General features: G+C 49.0%; 1 protein-coding gene across 10 annotated transcripts in view; it reads right to left on the bottom strand.

Annotated features, from left to right (window-relative positions):
- Positions 1 to 20461, bottom strand: part of ATXN1 (ataxin 1) — a 416021-nt gene that overhangs the window by 181017 nt on the left and 214543 nt on the right. For 8 of the 10 annotated variants that reach the window (XM_053904879.1, XM_053904881.1, XM_053904877.1 and 5 more), the window contains one exon: positions 18300 to 18360. The exons of the other annotated variants lie outside the window; for them this stretch is intronic. The gene's annotated coding sequence lies outside the window, so the exon portion shown is untranslated. The remainder of the gene's footprint in view (positions 1 to 18299; positions 18361 to 20461) is intronic. 10 annotated transcript variants of the gene reach the window in all.

Genomic DNA, 20461 nt, shown 5'->3' with positions numbered 1-20461 from the left:
GTCAGAAGCTTAACCGACTGACACACCAGGCACCCCAACTCCTGAGCATATTAGTATTTTTTTTAAGTTTTACTTATTTAAATAATCTCTACACCCAACATGGGGCTTGACTCATGACCCCGAGATCAACAGCAGCACGTTCTTCCAACTAAGCCAGCCAGGCACCCTTGCCCCTTCCCCGTGTTTTTTTTTTTTTTTTTTTTAATTTCCAGAAAATATGCCATTCTTGTGTAGGTCAGACCACCAGCAGTCGTTCAGAAAAGGATGACTTTAGTGTTAATTCTTCCCCTCACTCACTGAATGGTAGCTAAGGCATTCAAATTCTCTGGAAAGCAGAAGCCATTTCTATGCTGAGTTAAAAAATATTAATGTCTTATTCAGAGGTGTTAAGAGGATTGATGAGTTACTGTTAGTAAATCACTTTGCAATTCCCAGGTCAAAGATGTGAAATGAACATTATCATTAGTTGTTTCAGTAGAATTTCAATGACGAACTATGGTCTAGTGGGGCTCATTAGGATAAAAAAAAAGCCCGTAACTTTGAGATAAGAGGGAGAACTTTGTTTGCAGTACTCATTTTCACCGAAGTGAGAAAAGCTCATGTTCATGATTATTAAAAATATCATCCTATACCATGTAGTAAGTTGATACAGGTAAAAGTTAACCAAAGGATGTATGGATGGATGAATGGATGGCTAGATGGGTAGACGGATGGCTAGACAAATGGCCAGCTGGCAACTGAACACATATACTCCTCCATGTTATTATGGCTACCTCTTTAGAACGCTGCCTTCCCAATCCAAATTATCACTGTCGAAGATCGTCGTGCTTTAAGGCTTAGAATATGATGGATTTCAATCATGGAATCAAATCGATGAGTTTGGTGTTGGAAACTGACCATACAGATTTGTCCGGTTTTTGAAATAGCACAAACCCTTTTGGTTTACTATCTGTTGCTTTTCTTCCCTTTGTTGCCAAACTGATAAAACAAAGATTTTCTATTATATTATACTTAGAAATTCTGATCTCTAGGAGATGCTTGAAATTAATGAATAAATAAATGGATGAACAGATAGGTATGAGGCATCCCTCAGTCACAGTTTTAAAGATCAGAAAGAACCTCGAAAGATTTCTCATACCTCTAGGAAAGACTAAACTTCAAACATACCAGATGAGTATTTTTTTTTTTAATGTTTATTTTTGACAGAGAGAGAGACAGAACATGAGCGGGGGAGGGGCAGAGAGAGAGGGAGACACAGAATCAGAAGCAGGCTCCAGGCTCCGAGCAGTCAGCACAGACCCTACGCGGGGCTCGAACTCAGAGTGCGAGATCATGACCTGAGCCAAAGTCGGACGCTCAACCGACTGAGCCACCCAAGCGCCCCAAGTTTATCTTTTATCATGTATGCCTGATATACGGTAAGGTTTTTCCCAAAAGCACCGCTCAGAAAAGAATGACTTCCCTTAATTTTTGAGTCTTTCTAAAGCTTATCATATTATTTGCTGCTCCATAAATATTTTATTTGAAACCACAAAGTTCTCTTTATGTAAAACACGCTCCCTTGAAACCCGTGGGACCGACTGCTGGTTTCGCACACCTATAAAAGTCACCTAACAGAATTTTTTTTTTTTTAAGAAGAGAAAATACATTTAACTAGGAACTATTCTTGGGAGTATGGCTTTACAGTCACAAATACTGGATGCCATTATGAATTTAAAAAGCATTTTAAAGATTGCTTTCAAAAGCAACATGGTAAGTGGTAGTTGTCTAATTCGTGAATACATACTCATTGGAAGAATGGAGAAAAAAGTCTCTTAATAATATCAGTTGGGACCCATGTTACAGTAATAATCCCCAGAACACCATACCTCCCCTATGTCCGTGGTCACATTAATTGTGTGAGCTTGGCTATGCGATTTGGTTTTGGCCAGGAAACTATAAAAATATAATCCATACATATAGAAAGAGGTACTTGAGGCTGGGAATAAAATTTCTGGTGATAGCATCACACACATGCAAAACACAGCACATCTTAAATGGCAGAGATGGAAGTCAAGACGATGTGATTTAGAAAGCTAACTACATGAGATGACTCACAAAGTGGTTCGTAAGATGATGAAGATACAGCATTGTAGATGAAGGTTCTAAATGAATTACTTCACACAACAGAAAAGTAGAAAAAAGGACTATTTGTACATTCATCTACATATGACCTCAAACATGTTTGTGAGACTGAATAGTTTAAGTACAAATCTGATTGTTTCATCAAGATCTCTAAGTTCTTAAATGTTTCCAGTCAGGTTGACATAAAAACCCATTAAAAAAATGGAAGATGGCTTAAATTTGAACTTTATGGTATATCTCAGGCCAGATCTCTTCTTGATGTGGAGACCCGAAGACTCAGCCGCCTACCTGAAATACCCACTCAAAATAATTCTCGCCACCTCACGTCCACTGGAATGGCCACCATCAAAAAGAGAAAATGGGGCGCCTGGGTGGCTTGGTCGGTTAAGCGTCCGACTTCGGCTCAGGTCATGATCTCATGGTCCGTGAGTTCGAGCCCCGCGTCGGGCTCTGTGCTGACATCTCAGAGCCTGGAGCCTGCTTCAGATTCTGTGTCTCCCTCTCTCTCTGCCCCTCCCCTGTTCATGCTCTGTCTCTCTCTGTCTCAAAAATAAATAAACGTTAAAAATAAATAAATAAAAAACAGAAAATAACTGTTTGTGAGCATGGGGAGCGATTGGAACCCAGTGCACCTGCTGGTGAGAATATAAAATGGTGCAGCCACTTTGGGAAACAGTTTGGAAGTTCCTCAAAGAATTAAAAATAGAGTTACCATATGACCCAGCAATTCTACTTCCGGGTATATGCCCCAAAGAATTGAAAGCAGGATCTCGAGGAGGTATTTGACCGCCCACGTTCACAGCATTATTCACAATAGCCAAACAGAGGAAGCAACCCAAGTGTCCATCAATGGACAAATAAAAGGAAACTGACATATGCTACAATAGGGATGAACCTTGAGGCCGCCTCGCTAACTGAAATAAGCCAGACCCAAAAGCACAAATAATGCATGATTCCACTTACGTGAGGGATTAAGAGTAGTCAAACTGATAGAGACAGAAAGTAGAGTAGTGGCTGACCAGGGGCTGGGGGAGGGAGGAAGGGCAGTTATTGTTTGATGAATATGGGCGTTAAGTTTTGCAAGATGAACAGAGTTCTGGAGACGGAATGCACAAGATCAATGTACTCAGCGCTACTGAACTTACATCCAGGAATGATGTAAGATGGCTAATTTTACACTGGGAGTACTGTACTGCAGCTTTTTGTTTTTGTTTTTGTTTTTTCTAAGTCTCATGTAGAGGCGCCTAGATGGCTCAGTCGTTTAAGCGTCCGACTTTGGCTCAGATCACGATCGCACGGTTTGTGGGTTCGCGCCCCGCGTCGGGCTCTGCGCTGACCCCTCGGAGCCTGGAGCCTGCTTCTGATTCTGTGCCTCCCTCTTTTTCTCGGCTCCTCCCCCACTCGCGCTCTGTCTCTCAAAAATAAATAAAATGTTGAAATTGAAAACAAATTTTTTTAAGAGTCTCATGTAGACTCAACATTTTCAAAAATCTGCCACGTGCCTGTGCCCCCGCCCCCCGCCCCCCCTCCCCCCCGTGTCTGTGAACGGCACATTCATTTCGTCAGCTCCTCAAGCCAGAAGCCTGGGAATTCTCCTGGTGAGCATGTCCTTACCTTCATTCACATCAAAACTCTGCAAAGTTCTGCCAAGCTGGCCTCGAGAATGAACTGTATCGTGAACCCATCTACTCCTCTGTCACGTTACTGCCACCAATCAAGTCCAAACCACTGTCACTTCTTATCTGGTCAACTGCAGGTTTTCTACTCTGCTTCCCTGCTTTTCTTGTCACTTCCCAATCCACCCTGCGTGTTTAGACGCTTGCATAAATTCCCAGGCACGCAGAACAAAATCAGATCTCCTTTCCAGATCGAAAGCTCTGCACTATCCATGGCTTGTCACTCTAACGTCATCGTCTCCTACTCTTCTCCTAACTCGCTCTAGCCTCCAGCCATACAGGTTCAAGTTCACGATCTCTGGATGCAGACGGGACTTCTCACCTCAGGACCTTTGCATATTCTCTCCTCTCTGCCTGCACTCTAACTCCCATACTATGCCCCTTCTCATACTCAGTTTAATGTCCTCTCCTACGAGAGCCTTTCTTTAACCGCCTAATCTAAATTGGAGCCATCCCTCCCACCCTGTTCTTCTTTCTCATGTGTGACTGTTCTCTCTCCTTCATTTCTAATTATACTTATTTGTGTACATGTTTATCCCGTTTCTTCCAGTAGAGTAGAAGCTCCCGGGAGCAACATGGCACAAATAAATTTAGAGAGAATAATGTCCGTGGAAAGGGTCATGAAAAGAGTAAAGCAGGCTAAGAGGACTAGGTGCTATTTGAGACAGGACAGACAAGGAAAGCCTCTTGGAAGTGACATTTGCGTGTTCACCCAGGTCATTTTTCTGCTCAGACGTGCACAACAGCTCATCTGACTCTCCCATTTATGGTCACTGTGCAACCATATTTCTGACCATCCAGGACCCTCCTGGGAGCCTTCTGATCCTTCTCTCTCCACACCCTCTCTACCCTCCATTCTTCCAGATGCGGAATATTCCTCATGCTGTCTGTCCTATCCCTTCCTGTCTGGAAAATGACATCACTCCCCACTCCAGTCTATCCTCCCAGTTTCAATCAATTTGCCTTCTTGGTTCAAAATCCCTTGTTGCTGGTTCCTCTTTGCTTCCTGAATTAAGTCCAGACTTTTCATCCTAGACTACCTGACAGCCCACACTGGCACCTCAACTTGCCTTTCCGACTGTATCTCACGCTTCCCCCATCACAGGCAAATGGGCTGCTTCTTAGCCCCCGCACATACTCTTCATTTTCCAGAATCTGTGCTTTTTGACTCATTTGCCCTTGCCACACCCACCTCCCTATCCCTGTTGCGAATTAACCCATATCTCAAGTCCAATTTGAGAATCACTTCGCCACGAAGATGTTCCCGCTCTTCCCGATCAGAAGCGATCATAGAACGCATGTTTTCGATTTTATCATACATATTGTCACATTCTGTCTTAAGGCCATAATTACTTGTAAACGTTCTCCAGTCCCTTTACCGGCACAGACTGTCTCCATCACTGATCACCTTGCTATTCACCTATCACTTCGCTGTGCTGTGGTCCCGGGACCAGCAGCACTGATGTCATCGGGGACTGTCTTAGACATGCAGGATCTTAGACTCCACTTTAGACCCGTAAGAGTCAGAAGCTGCATTTCGTAAGATTCCTAGGTGCTTCCTATGTACATGACCAAGCTCACAGGATCCACTCAGTAGCCACTTCTCCGGCTGAATTGACTGGAAAAACAAAGTATCAAAACCAAAACATGATTTACATAATTCATTCAAAGATAATTGCGAGTGACTAATGCTTTCCCTATATAAAACCATATCAAAGCTATATAGACAGCAGACGGTTAACGATATCAACCTTCTGAGGAAGGAAAACAAATTGTGCGTTGGCCAACTAAATGGCTGAGAACGTTTTGCGGTTTCATGAAGCGTGTCTATTTGTGGGTGGGAAGCCAGCACAGGGCTGGCCCGCTACTGCCAGTGCCATAATTCTCCTCCTGTAATGCATCAGTTGGCTGTGAAAATATTCACATTGAAGTTTTAGACTCCTGTGTCACATCCAGTAGGTTTACAATTCAGATGTGCCGTAGTAAGACGTACCCCGATTTGACGGAACGATAGCATTCCTTTCTCCGCTCTGTTAACAAAGCTTGCGATTTCTTTTTCCTACACGATAGACAAATCGCAGTCAGGAGACAGACTTGAGCGGACACATACTCAACCACTGTGAAGGGGGCGTTTTCACGTGGGGAGGATCCGGGGAGTTGTGGAAGCCGGGAAAGGCCTTCGAAAAGGGCACCGTGCTGGCCGCTAGAGGGCACGACAACGCGAACACAATCCTGAACCCATCCCTCCCACGGAAGGCTATTTTGCTTGTGAATTAACTCCCGCCTCCTAAATGGGCAGGGAGCCCACAGCTTCGGGGACGGGGACGCGGACACAACACCCAACCTCGTTTGTCTTTGAACACAATGGCCGTTGAAGTGAGTAAGCCTGAAGTGGAGCATCCAGCAGGACTGGGGGCTGACAGGCAACACTGCCTTCAGGTGGCTGTTTCCACCCTTCAGACGTCCACGACCTTCCGGGATTCCTTTTCTCCCTCGGAATCACCTCAGCAGCAACAACCGAAAAGCACACGACTTCCGTCTCCTCTCGGGACTGTGGACGCGTGTTCTCAGACGTTTGGGCTGATCTTACGTCTGCTGCGAAAGTGCTTCCCGGGGAGCAGGGGTCAGGGCAGTGAGGGCAGGGGGCCTGCAGGCGACAGCGCTCGCTCTGAGGGGGACCAGGGGGAAGTGAGCGTGTCCGTCCAAGGCCTCAGTGGCTGCCCTACACCCAGAGGGGCCTCCCAGGCAGCCTGGCTTCCTCCTGCTCCGAGCCCCTAAGGGCGAGGCTCTGACTTCTCCTCCATCTTGCTCTTCACCAGGCCCCTCGAATCTCTGTGCAGACTCTGGGGTTTCATCACCGGGCGGGGCGCCCTCGAGGCGGCCAGAGGGTAGCTGGCGGCACAAGGCAGGAGGGCCGCCCTCCACCGGGCCTCAGGGTGGTGGGGATGCCCTTCCCCTCAAAGCCAGCTCCTCAGAAGTTCTGCCCCGACGCCGCACGACAAAGGGCTCTGCCACAGAGTTTTCATACATACTTCTCCTTCCCCAGAAAGCACCATTTGTTTGAGAACCCGTAAATAGCTCCCGCAGAAGACACAATTTGCTCGAAATGCTTTGGAGCCGCGCAATGCATTATGCTGACAGCACCAGGAAATAGCAGAACGCGAAAACAGGCACATCTCCCGTCACCTCTCAACTCCACGGAAAGGAGTGCACGTTAAATGGAAACCAAAGCCAGCGTTGTGCTTACTGGGCGCTCCGCTAGGGACCTGCACCCCATACTCCGAGGATGAAGTCAGCGCACCCGTTTTCCTCCTACTACTAAATGCAAAAAAAAAAAAAACCAAACCCCCAAAAAACAACACAGCACTTCCAAGCTCTAAGCACTTGAGAGGCACTCCCTTTTAAGACAGAAACAAGTTTAGAAGGCAAGCTTTTTTATTTTTTTCTTCCCAATATGTCCAAAAAAAAGCCAAGAGGACCAGAAGGGGCTGAGGAATGTGTGCAGCGGGCCCTGCGATCCGCTTTCTCAGGGTCCCGTCCACGGGTCTCCAGACACCACGAGCGACGGCAGGTCAGGGCGGGCACCAAAGCCGGAAGCCTCGGCGGAAGGCACCACAGCGACGGGGACGGCAGCCCGGACCCTGTGCCCACCGCCATCGGCACCCAACCGGAAGTGAGTAGCAAGCGTCGCTTTCTAGGAATGCGGTGGCTGGCATCACGTGCCCTCCTTCCGCGTGGGTTTGTTCCGGCCAAACAGGACACAGCAGAGGCGCGGGTCCGAGGGCCCCGTCGGGCTCAAGCTGCGCGTGTCTTGGGCATCAGTCCTTTCGGCGCGAGCATACTGCAGAGGTGCGGCCAACGGTGGGGGGTGGGGAGGGGGGGGGCGTCCAGAGTCCCCTCTGTGCCGATCTAATCTCAGGTCTCAAGGTTTCAGCTCCTGACTTGAGGAAGACATATTAAATACCCAGCAACGTGTTGATCTTCGTTAAACCACGAACGGCCTCTCAGACACACCCTGACGGGACACAGGTTACCGTTCGTCCTGATGGAAAGTGATCAAAAGCCCCCAGACACTTTGGTGAGCTTGCTCGGCAGCCCGACCCTGCTTTACTTTCCACATGGACTACATCAAAAGAATACAGATATCACTGGAGACTCGGGACGTTTCAAGTCTCCAGGGCTAGTGCGAAACTGCCCCTCGAAGCTACGGAAGATGGGGGACAGAAATTAAAGCCGGCTTCTACCTTCTCCTGCAACACACAATACGGAAGTCTAGGAAGTCTAGTCATAGGTTAGCCATGCGTCTAAAGATACACCTCCCCCTGAGATGATAGAAGGTCCCGATCATCTAGCTCCTCCAAAGGAACTTACTTACAGATCAGTCGAACGACTCATGGCGAATTAATGGGCCCATAAGAGGCACTGGAAAGACCTGGAAGGCCATGTGTCTGCCACACCCAGGGGGCCCTATGCCTTGCCCAGCTGTAGGTAGGGGGAGGGGCTGTGTAGAAGACAGCAGCAAGGAAAGCAGGAGGGTCTAACCAACACCGACGGCATCAGGAGGGCCAAGGGCATCTGCGGGAGAGGAGAGAGACTTCAAAGCCCTCCTGCTCTGTTACGCTTCCTGCACCTCTGGCCAAGGTGCCTGCTTCACAGAGCAGGGGGAAAGGACGAGGTGTTAGGAGTTCTCTTCTCCCCTGGTAGCATGTGGCTGGCATCAGCCGACGTGCAGGGAAAAGGGATGTGGGGGTAATGGAGCCCGGGCACTCTTCTCTGGCTCCTCTGAGCTAAGAGCTGCTGCCTGCGGGCTGCACACCGCCTCACCTTGTCTCATTAGACTGTCCTCTGTCCCTAGACACCTGCACCCATGCGAGGGGACGTGACGAACCCTGGCAAGGATAACGGCATGCGGTGCCTTCCTCCTCTCTGCCGTCCGTCACACAGCATTTCTCTCTCCTGTCTCTCAAATCAAGCCTGGCTCTCCCGTCGGACCAGAAGGACTGAGGAAGCAGTGCGCGGTGGCCTTGCGAGGCGCAGAAAAACCGTGCAAAAGCTGGACTAACCAGCAAAACACCCCCACTCGTTTCCCAGAGCCGTGGGGAGGCTGTGTCTAACAGCAAGGCAAGCCAGCGGGAGCCAGAGAGGTTTCACGGCGTGGGCCGGGAGCCCCCCTCTTCTTGGGGGTGAGACGCAGAACCACACATCGAATTTTACTTTGCTGGCCCTCATTTCAACCACTTTATCTCCACTAGAGGGCCAGGATGGCGACGAAATTTCAGCCTAACACTGTGTTTGCTGCCGATTTAAGATTTAATCCTAGACCTCCTGGAGGGAGGGGCAGGGGAAGGAAGAGATGGTGGAAAGGCGGGGGTGACCACGATAATGCAGTCACTCCAAGAGGCTCGCGTCAGTCCACGGTTATGCTGCGGTTCTACCTGGGAAGCCCCAACTCACAGAATGACACTGAGATAAGCCCAAAACCTACAGAAGGGAGGACACCTTGCACAGCCCGTTTCTTCTGTCCAAATGATCACGCTGTTGTCGCTCGGCTCTTTTTTCCAGCGTCTCCCAAATCTGTCCCTTCATTACGCCCCCACATGAGCTCTCAAAATCTCAGCTCCTTATGCTTGTTAATAACCTCCTCACCGGGGCCTCCGTGTCTGGTTTTCTCCCCACCACCTCACGGGCCGTGAACACCGCGGTAAAGCTCATCTCGCTGCAACACGGTTGGTCACATGACCGGCTTGCTGAAAAACCTCCGGGGACCACCAACCCCCGATTCAGGACCCTCTCCATAGCACTGTCCCGTTCATGTGTACACACTGACAGGCAGAGGGCTCAGCCCCCTCCCTGTCCACCACCCCCACCCCACACCGGGAATAAACAAGCACCGTTTTCTAGGATTGGTTAGCGGTCATGATCACGGGTGCCTCCTTGGGCGCTGGTTTCTCTTGACCAACTGCTACATAGCGAGATGTGGTCGAGAGACCCATTCTTTGGTCTGACACGTGCGCTGTGACTGCCACACTACCTTCCCAAGGCAGTTTTCTGCTTTCTTTCCATACACTCTCCATCCTGTATTGGTTCATACATACAGCTTCCAGTTTCTTTTTCACATGCAGCTGCTGTGTGCTTCGCTCAGTATATGTTTTGCTCCTGTCTGAACCCCGCTCCAGTTCCCGCTCCGGTTGGGAGCTGGGCTGCTGCGTACCTGCCAGGACCCTAGGAGGCGAGGCAGCGGGTGAAGGTGTGAGCCTGATACAGGAGAGAGACGGTGCGGCGTGGTCAAAGACACCCGGGGTAGAATCATGGAAGCACTCTGGACAGATTAACTTCTCTCTCCCTCATTAAGCTTCTTAATTTTTAAATAAAGGCAGTGATCCCTACCTCATTCAACAAGAACAAAGCGAGGGGCGCCTGGGTGGCTCGGTCGGACTTCGGCTCAGGTCACGATCTCGCGGTCTGTGGGTTCGGGCCCCGCGTCGGGCTCGGTGCTGACAGCTCGGAGCCTGGAGCCTGCTTCGGGTTCTGTGTGTGTGTGTCTCTCTCTCTGCCCCTCCCCCACTCATGCTCTGTCTCTGTCCCTCTCTCAAAAATAAATAAAGATTAAAAAAATTGAAGAAAAAAAAAGAACAAGGCAAGAAAAGGCAGGCTGACACCAGACAACACATGAACTGTGAAGTCACGCTGTGGACAGTTAGACAGCAGTGTGGTTAAGAGGTGGGGCTGAAGATTGGGTGTGAGCCCAACCACCGGCCCTACTGGATGTAATCTGCCCGTGTCTTGATGATGTTCCGTTCACCATGGCTCATTAACGCTAGCTATGTGGTGGCTTGTTCATATGTTCTTTTCAGTTTAGTAAAACCCACTGACCAAGTCTGGGCTTCCGGGCGCCATATGCATTTACTGCTATAAATACCATCAGGCGTGAGTGACAGTTCGTTCCTATGCTCGCTCATTCTTTCAGCCTGCAAATATTCATGGAGCACCTACTGTGTGCTGGGCGGGAGAGAGACAAAAATGAACGAGAGGGCTAGAATGATACGAGCTGTATAAAAAGCTGGAAGCAGTGTCTTGGGCACAGCAGATGGCGTGTATCGCTTCCAGGGCAAAGCTCTGAAGCGTTTCATTGCTGGTGCAAATGTCCAGCTTCTCCCTCTTCCCTGCGATCACGAAGGAGACCGCTAGGCAGCCGCATAAAAAGAGCAGAGCAGGCTGCATCACAGAGCGATGCCTGGAGGACTGGAGACTCACCGGATCCACAGCGGACCCTGCAGGAGTGAAAGCTAAACTTGTGAAGACTATAGGGTTGACTGTTCACGCAGCACAGCCCCGCCCTACCCTGACTAATACAACAGCTTCCATTTTCTCTAATGTTACCATTTGGCAAACAAGCATGTGTACTAATGCCTCGTGATGGTTCTCCTATGGACCGCCCTTAATTTCTTTAAATTTCCTTGACTTTGCCTGTGATCATGCCCTGTCCTTCCAACAAGGCTGGAGCCCTCCATATACAATGACCTTGGTTTACACTTCTGGGGTTCTCCTCTTTACCCTCCAGCTCACATCCCCACCATTCCCTCCAAATTTGGGCATGAGCCTTAAACACAGCAACTGTTTAATTCATGACTAATGCCTTCATATTTTAGGAAATAATCAGGAAATATTAGGAATAATTCCCTAATATTAGGAAATAATTCCCCAAATATAATGGCAGTTGTTTACTTTCATTAACCAATACCACAATGCTGGCTGGCATGGATAATTATGAATTAAGCTTGATAGCTACAGTAAGATTTTAGGGATTCATGTGTGGATTTACTTCAGCCCTGGCATCAGGATTCTATGTCAACCATGGCTAATCACAGGTTGTTTGCTAATCGTTTCTTCCTCACTGATTTTGTGGATCCCAGTGTCTGTGGCCCTATCACATGAGATCGGTCTGGGCTTCTAGGATTCTCATTCATTCATTTAACCATACAATCATTCTCCGAGAGTCAGCAGAGGAGAACAGCTATGGAATCAACTAGCTGTGAGAACCTTACTAGTCACCTTATCTCTTTGCATGCCGTCCGTTTGCCCCCCTGTAAGGCAGGAGTTAAAAATGCATCTCAGGGCGACTGGGTAGCTCAGTGGGTTAATCTTCCAACTCTTGATTTCAGCTCAGGTCGTGACCCCAAGGTTCATGGGATCAGGCCCCGCATCGGGCTTCGAGCAGACAGCACGGAGCTCGCTTGGGATTTTCTCTCCCTCTCCTCTCTCTCTGCCCCTCCCCGTTCATGCGCATGCACTTTTTTTCTCCCTCTCTCTCTCTCTCTCTCAAAATAAATAAACTAAAAAAAAAATGTATCTTGTAAAGTGGTTGTAAGAATCATACCAGCTAATAATAAGGTACTGGGAAAGTGCTTGTCAGTACCAGAATATAGTGGTTCCTGGCATGGTGTAAGTACTCTGAATGCTAATACGATTATTTACTGAGCACCTACTATATGGCAGATATTAGAGGGACAAGGATGAATAAGAACAAGAGGCTGCCCCGTCCCCAAGGAGTTTAAAATCTAGTAACAGTGATAAATATATAAGCAAATAAGTGAACCGAAGGGTCCAAGAGCCAGAGAGAGAGAGAGAGAGAGAATAAATGCATGCACACACTCACACGGCAGATACCGTCACACGTGCACACACGGACACACACGCACGCACACGTGCCGTGTGCAACTGCCGGCAACTGGTGAGCTACACACAAGAAGGTGCTCCTTCCCCTCGGAAGAAGGGAAGCCAGGAAGGGAGAACACGACAGCTGGACCGAGCCTCCTGGAACGAGTGGGTATTTGCCAGGCAGGGGAGGGCACGGGGGCATCCAGGCAATCAAGGCACGTGAGAAGAGGCATAAGACCCCACTGACTCATCTAACAGATATTTATCAAACGCCGCCTATGAACTTGGCACAGCTTCAAGTACTTGGATGCGGCAGTTGAGGATACTGACGGGGTTTTTGCTTTCAGGGAGCTAACATTCTAATCGAGGAGATGAACAGGAAACCCAGTAAACAAGTCTATAAATCAAAGAGCTATGGAGAAAACACAGTGGCTCCGATGTCTGGAGTGAGGCTGGGGATGGCTTGCCCAGAGTAGCGCGCACAGCATGAGAGGTGTAAGCAGAGCCAGAGGGAACACCACCCGCCCCTCCGTCCTCCATGCCGGGTTTTTCCCCGAACCTCCTCTCACCCCACTGGCTGGACTTCATCTACCACTGAGGAGACTCAAAATTTTGAGCACGCTTTCCTTCCTTCTTCACGCAGACAGTGGCCCACAGACTCCCAATCTTCCTGCAGGTGGACCATTCTAGACCCAGACTGGGGACGAGGGAGCGGGAGGCCCATGTCTGGCTTGCAACCTAAGACACAGCTCCTGACTCCGTCGCTGTTAGCTGTCACACAGGTGCATTTTGGCCTCCGTGTGCCTTATTGTGCTTAGTCTCATTTCTCTGCTGCCGCAGAACTTGGGAAGGGAAGGGCACTCTTATTAAGATAAAAGTTTTCATCCGATAAAAACCTTCCCTCCCTCAACAGACCTCAAAACTAAATTAGGAACCACTATCCTCATCTATCAAACCTGTCACCTTAATGAAAAAATCTTTCAAATCTCTTACTTAATAGCTGCAAAGACATTGCCAGGGGTGTGTCTGAGAAGTCTGCCCCGAATGGTATAATAAGGCAAATTCAATAGCGGGAGCAAATACCGGGGGATGGGGGGAGAACAGGGACGATTTCAGCACCCGCATCAAACCCCAGGGCACCCACTTCATGGGTGGCAGCCACAAGGAGGAAGATGAGAGAATGTGAAATCTTTCCATATTACCTTCTGACTGCATATGTACACGTTTTTTTACAACCATGCTAGAAAAAGGATTCCTTGAATTTATCTTTTCTCTGACGAATTCAGAAGCACTTTCCATGTGTTCGCACGCTTGATTCACAACTTCCTTATGAGACAGGATGGGACTAGAATGTTATCAGGAAGAAATATTCATGGCCTGGTTACTATCTACAGGGCTCAGTTCTGAGCATTAGGGAACTGGAAGAAAGAAAGAAGGAAAGACGGAAAGAGGGGAGGAAAGAAAGAAAGGAAGGAAGAAAGAAGGAAAGAAAGAGAGAAAGAGAGAAAAGGAAGGAAGAAGGAAGGAAGGAAGGAAGGAAGGAAAGGAAGAAAGAAGGAAAGAAAGAGAGAAAGAGAGAAAAGGAAGGAAGAAGGAAGGAAGGAAGGAAGGAAGGAAGGAAGGAAGGAAGGAAGGAAGGAAAGGAAGGAAGAAAAGGAAGGAAGGAAGGAAGGAAGGAAGGAAGGAAGGAAGGAAGGAAGAAAGGAAGGAAAGAAGGAAGGAAGGAAGGGAAAGAAGGAAAGGAAGGAAGGAAAGGAAGGAAGAAAAGGAAGGAAGGAAGGAAGGAAGGAAGGAAGGAAGGAAGGAAGGAAGGAAGGAAGGAAGAAAGACAAAGATTAAGATGATTGGTTCCTGACCTTGAATGCCCTACCCTCCATCTGAAAGACTGCTCAGATCCCCAAAGCATTATGCATGAAAAAAGGAAATACAAGACACCTGTCAAATAGATGGTAAAGATTTTTGAAAATGCTCCAGGAGTTCAGGGGAAAGGAACATCTGTTGAAATCAAGAGTGATTACAACGGTTTCATGGGAGTTCTACATTATTATTATTTTTTTAATGTTTATTTTTGAGAGAGAGACAGAGACAGAGACACACACAGAGCATGGGCAGGGGAGGGGCAGAGAGAGAGAGAGGGAGACACAGAATCCGAAGCAGGCTCCAGGCTCCGAGCCGTCAGCACAGAACCTGACGGGGGGCTCGAACACACGAACTGTGAGATCATGACCCGAGCCGAAGTAGGACGCTTAACCGATGGAGCCCCCCAGGCGCCCCTCACGGGGAAGTTTATAGACAGGAAAACATCAGAGAGAGGTTAAAACCCCAACTACACGTGCTGGAGGAACCACACTCAGAGACTGCTCCTCTGGTGGAAGCTGCTAGAAAATCAGCGATGCGCCCTGGACTTCTTCGTGCAGTCCTACTGCGCCTGGCCTCCTGGCATCCCACTCTACCCTGGAAAGCGTCTCCTGAACCTGACCAGCACAGTAAAAGGGTTCTCTGTTTCCCTAGATTTCCCACTCGCTCCGGTCCACTGCCCACTTTCCAGCCAGAAGCAGTTGACCGCGACATACAGGAAACGCTCTCCCCGCCGCGCTGTGCGGACAGGGCTGCTTTGCCACGGCAGTGATGAAAAGCACAGACTCTCCACCTACTTTGGTTTGCGAGGTTCTGCCAGCTCGGCCGACACCCCAGGCCCGCAGGATTTCACCACAGACATGGTCTCGTCCCTCGTCAAGTGCTGAGCTTGACGGGGACCGTAGGCGAGCGTGAACAGCAGGGTCAGTTAGTAACAATCACGGAGTCCCGACGCACTGAAGGAGGGGGGAGGCCGGCCGGGGTGAGGAGCGGGGGATCCAAAGGGGCATCAGGGCTGTGCTCGTCCTGCCCCGGGATACGCTGGCTGCCACGGTCATTATATTTTTTCTGGCTGCACAGACATGTTGCTATGGAACTGATACATGCCATTGCGACTTGGCCTCTAGCAAAGAAAATCACATCACTGGCAAGCGCGTTTCCCTGGATTTCCCTTAAAGGGATACCATCGACGGCACTGCTCCAGCTCGGAAACAACAACAGTGTTGTTCCAGGGCCCGGCCCTCCGCATACCATGAAACGGAGCCCAGCCACTCATGTTCTACAAGGTGTCCACGCACGTGGCACGTGGGCCTACGTGGTCCAAACCCCAAGTGTGGGGACCGGCCCCTACCCGCTTTTTAAGTAGGAAACGCATGGCTTCGGTTTCTATTCAATTTCCCTGCAACTGGTAACAGTCAACAGGCTGCAGTATTTGGGGGGATGATTTGACGCCTCCTGATTGTCAGCTTCGCGCCATTCATGACCCCGGTGGGGACCGGGTAGCCCCAAGTGGTCCGCCTCCCCCCCCCCCCCAGCTTTACCGTTCTTGCTTCAGGCCTCACTAGCAGCCGCTCGCTTGCTTGCTTGCTTTCTCTCTCTCTCTCTCTCCCTCCTTCTTTCTTTCTTTTTCTTTCTTTCTCTCTCTCTCTCTCCCTCCCTTTCTTTCTTTTTTCTTTCTCTCTCTCTCTCCCTCCCTTTCTTTCTTTCTTTCTTTCTCTCTCTCCCTCCCTCCCTCTTTCTTTCTCTCTCTCTCCCTCCCTCTTTCTTTTTCTTTCTTTCTCTCTCTCCCTCCTTCCCTCTTTCTTTCTTTTCTTTCTCTCTCTCTCTCCCTCCCTCTTTTTCTTTCTTTCTTTCTTTCTCCCTCTTTCTTTCTTCTTCTTCTTCCTCTTTCTTTCTTCCTCTTTCTTTCTTTCTCTCCCTCCCTCCCTCTTTCTTTCTTTTTCTTTCTCTCTCTCTCTCTCCCTCCCTCTTTCTTTCTTTCTTTTTCTTTCTCTCCCTCTTTTTCTTTCTTTCTTTCTTTCTTTCTTTCTTTCTTTCTTTCCTCTTTCTTTCTTTCTTTCTTTTTCTTCCTCTTTCTTTCTCTTTCTTTCTTTCTTTCTTTCTTTCTTTCTTTCTTTCTTTCTTTCTTTCTCTAAATGAAAAGTACAAAGCAGGTGCAGGATCTGGCCCTTCCCCACGTTGCTGAGGCCCTTAACTGCCGTCTATTTTAGTCTTATCCATTTCTTGATCCCACAGAGACCCTTGGGTTCTCCAGGAAGCAGGGGACCTCACGTCCCCACATTATATACGGTGGTGTGTGCTCTGGGGATAAAGCTGTTGGGCTTTTCTTGGGTAAGATGAGAATATGGAAACCTTCAAGTTGCGCCCCCTAACAAATACACATTCCTGCGCTCCGTGCATCTGGGGACGGGACAGGAGGGTCAGGATTAGGGTAGGAAGCAGATGATGGCCAGTGAAGTAGCAAAGCCATGTTCCCGATTCCATTAGAAATCAAACCGTCTCTGTCCCTGATACGAAGCCATCGAGTTCCTTAATGATGACTCCCGTTAGGGTGGAAAGGAAGCTCCCACTCGTTACGATACGGTGATTAAGTTGCCAAGTGGGACGAAACAATAGACACAGCTTCTCAATACTACACTTGGACCATCCCGCGCTGAGACGGAATGCTTTGGAAATACGCGCATTTGGCTCTCCGACCCCAATGAACCCGGTCCAGAGCCAGCTCTGGCACAGGCACCCTTGCAAGGACCGCAGATCAGCCCGCCTTCTGGGGTTCCCGAGGACGATCACCGTCTCACTCCTCTCTCCATCGTACTCCACAACAGCACTCTCATGTGAGAACCAGTACAACCTTTTTTTTTTTTTTAATGACGAAATGTTTCTCCGGAAGTGTCTATGACTGCAGGTCAAATCTGTACTGCACCATCAGGAACTTGTGAGGCACTACTCTGCAGGTGCAGACAGTCCCGGGGGGTGGGGGTGGGGGGGGGGGTGCAGGTCCGCAGCTGGCCAGCAGGCACCTGCAGGTGCAGCACGGTTTCTAGCTGCAGAACAGATGCACCGCTGAGTCTGGGCTCGTGTCGTGGCACTGGGGACGCGGCGGTTTGGGAGGCGCAAAGGAAAACATCGCCTCCCAGATGAGGTCTGTGACGGGAGTGTCCCGGGTACGCACCGCTCGGCCAACCCCTCTGGGTAGTAGCCAGGGAGGATTCCTAGAAAGTTAAATAGTTAAACAGCATCCCTCTTGATAGGTGCCTTAGAGGGATATTATCAGGTCAAACCACCTGCAGCCTTGTATCGTCAGAAAGGAGATTCCAAAGACGGTGCTGTGCCAGGTGGGGTCGGGTCGGGGGCGGCGGGGGGCAGGGTGGGGGGGGGGGAACCAGGGGAAATCACCACGCAGCTGGGAGTCAAGTGCATCTCATCACTCCAGCTCTACCGCTGTCTGAGAAGCCCCCGGACAGAGGATGAGAAGCCCTCTAGGCCTCAGCTGCCCCATGTGTACGCAGGGCCTTTGCCAGATGGGATCTAAGGTCCCATGTACTGTTCACATCCTATTATTCCCTGTCACGATACTCATGACACAGTGTGTCACATGAACAAAACGGACGGTTTGTCCTTGCCCACGGCTGTATTTCTGTGCAAGTCATGGGGGGAAAAACGAGAGCTTTCTCTCTTAATCCTCTCTGCTAGCTGCACAAGGTAACAGCGACGATGGTACTAATTCATAAGAGGCAAAACATGCGTGTGGCAAAAAGAAACGGCCGAAAGATACGAGAGAGAAGCCTTCCCTTCTGAAGGCAAGAGATCTGAACCTTTTAGTTCCAAGTGGGGGAAACTTCTAGAGAACACCTGCTATGAAGCACTTTTTCTTGGAGCATCACAATAACCGGATAAAATCTTGATGTGAAAATATAATTAAAAATACATACACGTTATGAAAGATAAAGTAAAAACATAGAAAAGAGTCAAAGGGTCACTCACCCTAGGAAAACGGCAGACTGGTTTCTTTTCACCAAGAAAAAGGACTAATTTCTTTGGAAAACTGGAAGAGAAAAAGATTTTAAATGAACAACATGAAGTCTGTATTAGAGGTCAGTGCAGGTGTGCAGGCCTAGAGATTATAAAAAAATCCCAGCTCCCAGCACTTGGGCACTTAGTAGGTGCATGGCAAGTGTCTGATGGATGGTGGGCATCTGATTGTTTGGGCAACCACATGGATTTTGAAAACAGGAGCTTTCAACATTCAATATGCAGAAAGTAAGCATGTGCATGATTGTTTGTTTTAAGATTTATTTTTCAGAGAGAGAGCACAAGCAGGGAAGGGGCAGAAAGGGAGAGAATATCCGAAGCAGGCTCTGAGCTGACAGCGGTGAGCCCGACGCGGGCCTCGAACCCATGAACTGTGAGATCATGACGTGAGCCGAAGTCGGGTGCTAAACGGACCGAGCCACCCAGGCGCCCCGTGCAGGATTCCTTTATCACGAAATGCACGAACCTTGTGATGTATATGGTGGTGCCCGGGAAACCGTTTTTCAGGTGGATCTGTTAAAATCCCATTTTTCAGGTGGACTGTCTGTGGTCCCACGGTGGGGCTAACTGAAGATGCCTTAATGAAGTGTACCCCATAACTGCCCTGTGCCCTCTCCCCACACCCCTTCCCCACCACAAAATGTACACCCACAACTCCGTGCACCCCCCGCTGAAGTCAGTAACCCCACAGGGATCTGTAATTGGGTTCCTAAGGGAATGTGGACTTGGTCGAGAGGCGCTGGAGGCCACATCTCGGGCCGACTGAGTAATCCCACGAAGAAGCCACGGCGTTTTGGGATCAAGTGTGGGAAAGAACGGAGAGGCTGTGAATGTTGGAAGCCTGAAAGACGAAGGGAGCTCAGGGGTGACTTCAACAGGCTGTGTAATCTCTGTCACATAAGGAACTCTGCTCAAGATCCAAGTTTTTAAAAATTTCCAGAGACTGTTTCCAAGACGCCTTTGCAGGCTTGGGAGGGAACGTGAGGCAGAGCTGGTCTAGCTCCCGACAGTGGCAAGTTTCACATGATCCCAGAGCATTTGGGAGTAAGTCTACGAGCTGGAAGAAGCCACTGCTTGCTTCTCCTCTCTTGCCCTACAAGGAAGAGAGCGCTGTGGCCGTTCAGACAGTAGGGACAGTCTCCTCCTCAGGACACCCACGGGTGGCAGATTCCCAGACCCAGTGTCTCAGAATCTCCAAGGCGCACCTCCCAGCCACAGAGAGAGAAACCTGCCTCCTAGACTTTCAGGCTGTGCTGGGGGACGGGAGGGCTCCCCAGACCACGTGGTTCCGCCTCTGGAGAAGTCCACGGTCTACCTGAAAACACTCCAGGGTACCAACGCAGGAGCAAAAGAGGGTCCAACGCTGGTGCCATCTCTCAGCACCTTCTTTTTAAAGCAACACTTTAATAATCCGCTCACATAAATTAACGGTTTTCATCCTCACGGTGGCAAGATGTCTAGAGTCAGAACCACAGGGATCAGAAAAGCTGATTTTCGGAGTCGGACCCGAGTCGGCATCTCAGGTCAGTCGCACATCAGCTGTGGGACTCAAGGCGCCTACACGCTCAGGACCCTTTCTTTCCTCAGGGGCAATACTTGTACCCACCGTGTATCACGTTTCAAGCTCTCGGTGGGTGCTTGGGACGTAGAAGGCACTTAGGAGAAAGAAAACGCTTTGACGCTAGGTGACGCAACACATTTCTCTGTCTGCAACAATCCAGAAGACACAGGAGGGATTTTTATAATTTCGTAATTTATCAAAACGTGAGCACCTGTATTGCACTCTCTTTCTCTGCAACCCCTCAAAATTAGATGAGACAAATGAGAGCAAAGTAGAACATTTACCGTGAACAATTAGATAATATACACGAGGAAACAGCCCAAAGGAAGCAAATCAGCAGGCCCCACTAACAATCACTATGCACATTTTGGCTCACAAGGCTCTAGGCTCTCTCCTACACTCAAGTGCACAGAATTTATTAGACGTATACTTAAATAAATAAAATTATATACATACCTATTGTTTAGTCATAGCATACTATGGTAGTATTCACATTGTTTTTCAGCCTGATAATATTTTACTTATTACATTACAAATTTCTTTTCCTATCAAT

The sequence above is a fragment of the Panthera pardus genome, unplaced genomic scaffold, assembly GCF_024362965.1.
Source record: "Panthera pardus isolate Hobbes unplaced genomic scaffold, ASM2436296v1 HiC_scaffold_17, whole genome shotgun sequence".
NCBI classification, from domain to species: domain Eukaryota; kingdom Metazoa; phylum Chordata; class Mammalia; order Carnivora; family Felidae; genus Panthera; species Panthera pardus.
Note: the sequence above shows the minus strand (reverse complement) of the source record. Positions and strands in the feature narration are given on the sequence as shown.